The sequence below is a fragment of the Salvelinus sp. IW2-2015 genome, linkage group LG6.1, assembly GCF_002910315.2.
Source record: "Salvelinus sp. IW2-2015 linkage group LG6.1, ASM291031v2, whole genome shotgun sequence".
In the NCBI taxonomy this organism is placed as follows: domain Eukaryota; kingdom Metazoa; phylum Chordata; class Actinopteri; order Salmoniformes; family Salmonidae; genus Salvelinus; species Salvelinus sp. IW2-2015.
This window is the reverse complement of record NC_036845.1, coordinates 1,140,040-1,142,342: the sequence shown is the minus strand read 5'-3', so window position 1 is coordinate 1,142,342 and position 2,303 is coordinate 1,140,040. Positions and strand designations below refer to the sequence as shown.

Genomic DNA, 2,303 nt, shown 5'->3' with positions numbered 1-2,303 from the left:
TGCCCGCTTAACCCGGAGCCAGCCACATCAATGTGTCGGAGGAAACACTGTGCACCTGGCGACCGTGTCAGCGTGCATGCACCCGGCCCGCCATAGGAGTCGCTAGAGCGTGATGGGACAAGTACATCCCAGCCAGCCAAACCCTCCCTTAACCCGGATGATGCTGGGCCAATTGTGCGCCGCCCCATGGGTCTCCCAGTCTCGAACGGCTGCGACAGAGCCTGGACTCGAATCAGGATCTCTAGTGGCACAGCTAGCAACTGAGATAAGTGGATGGATTATCTTGACAAAGGATAAAATGCTCACTGATGTAAACAAATTTGTGCACAACAGTTTAGAGAAATAAGCTTTTTTTATTAGTATGAAACATTTCTGGGATCTTTTATTTCAGCTCATGAAACATGGGACCAGTACTTTACATGTTGCGCTTTATATTTTTTGTGGATGGCTGCAAACTATTATTAGGGCAGTGTTTTTGTATCAAAACGAGCAGAGCGGTAGAAGAATGTCTAGTGGTACAGGTACTGTAGATCGTGACCGGCATCACACTCCAGGGCAGTAGGTGGCAGTGTATGCACATATCAGTTGGTTGCGATTCGCCAATAAATTTGAAGAATAATGTATAAAGTAAACAAACACGGTTTTGACTAGATGGAGTACAGTTTGTCACAATTGACTATAATTTACTTTTCGTAGCAGGTTAGGAGATCTTACGCAGCAGGTTATGATAATTAACGTAGCAGGTTATGATAATTAGGTTAAGGTTAGGAAAAGGATTAGGGTTAGCTATGAAAGTAAAACTACTTTAAACGTAATTTAACACAATGTATCCCATCTACCAATGATCCAGAAGCACTGCGCGCTAGACTGCAGCTAATTCTATCCGCGTTATTTAAAGCGGCTCCAATTTAGTGTCTTTATTGGTAGTTTACATGTATCCTTGAAATACACAACGAAAGAACAAAGATAACAGCTTGTTTGACTTTTGCACGGGTAATTTGAATGATCTCTTGGTGCACATGTGCAAATTTCTAAACTTGAAAACATTCAGAGTTCAAAGTGCATTTGATTGTTTTCAATGGTTGAACTTTGACACAGTTGTTTCTTTGACAGACGGACATCTAGCTGGTGGTCAAAGGTAACGTGCACATAATTAACAATGACGTAAGATAAAACGTTTTAATTTACCTCACAAAATAACGTTATAACTAAGTGCTTGTGGCTACAGAAATGTTTTTACTTGCAATGACAATGTTACACGGATGTTACAACTAGCTAAATATTTTGGCTACAGGAACGTTTTTACTTGCAGTGCGATGACAATGTTACATGGATGTTACAACTAGCTAAATATTTTGGCTACAGGAACGTTTTTACTTGCAGTGCGATGACAATGTTACATGGATGTTACAACAAGCTAAATATTTTGGCTACAGGAACGTTTTTACTTGCAGTGCGATGACGATGTTACATGGATGTTACAACTAGCTAACTGTATCCACACATTAATGATGTCCTGAATTATTTWTTTTTTTCGGGGTGTTTGCCTGGTGTTCTATTATTTCATTTGTTGTCATTGTGTTCACAATAATGTCCCTGTATTGATGTGTAATATTGTTATTATTGTTGCAATAATACAAAAAAAATCCTTCAGATGGCAAGTTCTAGGAAAGTGATTGAACTGTTTTATGACGTGGTCTCTCCCTACTCATGGCTTGGCTTTGAGGTTAGTGTCTTTAGATCAGGGCTGCCCAACCCTCTTCCTGGATCTACTATCCTGTTGGTTTTCAGTCCAACCCTAATTTAACACACCCGATTCTACTAATTAGCTGCTCCACAAGATCTTAACTAGTTGAATCAGGTATGCTAAATTCGGGTTGGACTGAAAACCTACAGGACAGTAGATCTCCAGGAAGAGGGATTGTACATTTTTTTATTTCAGAGGTAGAGTTATATGCATTGACTAATCATTGTGCATGCATGTATCCGATCTGTAGGTCATGTGCCGTTACAGAAATGTGTGGAACATTGACCTTAAACTACGTCCTGCATTCTTGGGTGGCATCATGCAAGGGTCAGGTAAGTAGCTAAGATCAACATTGCACAAACCAGGCTTCACAATAGGCTATGGATGGATTGTTATGTTTACATTGCACATGTTGTCAGTCAGCCATTAAAAAGTCATTATGATGAGTCATCTGCATTGTTATGTAAAGTCTGATTGTACTTTTATCCTGTATTCCAGGTAATAAGCCCCCAGGTCTGGTCCCAAACAAGTTCCTGTATATGACCACAGACCTGCA

General features: G+C 40.3%; 1 long non-coding RNA gene across 2 annotated transcripts; it reads left to right on the top strand.

Annotated features, from left to right (window-relative positions):
- Window positions 1-637: 637 nt before the first annotated feature.
- LOC111964846 (uncharacterized) lies at window positions 638-2,303 on the top strand. Of its 2 annotated transcripts, XR_002877446.2 has the most exons (5): window positions 638-993; window positions 1,114-1,138; window positions 1,655-1,726; window positions 1,998-2,079; window positions 2,246-2,303. It is a non-coding gene; the product is annotated as an uncharacterized lncRNA (long non-coding RNA). The 2 variants fall into 2 exon arrangements; XR_002877445.2 differs by lacking the exon at window positions 638-993 and having other exon boundaries at window positions 1,049-1,138.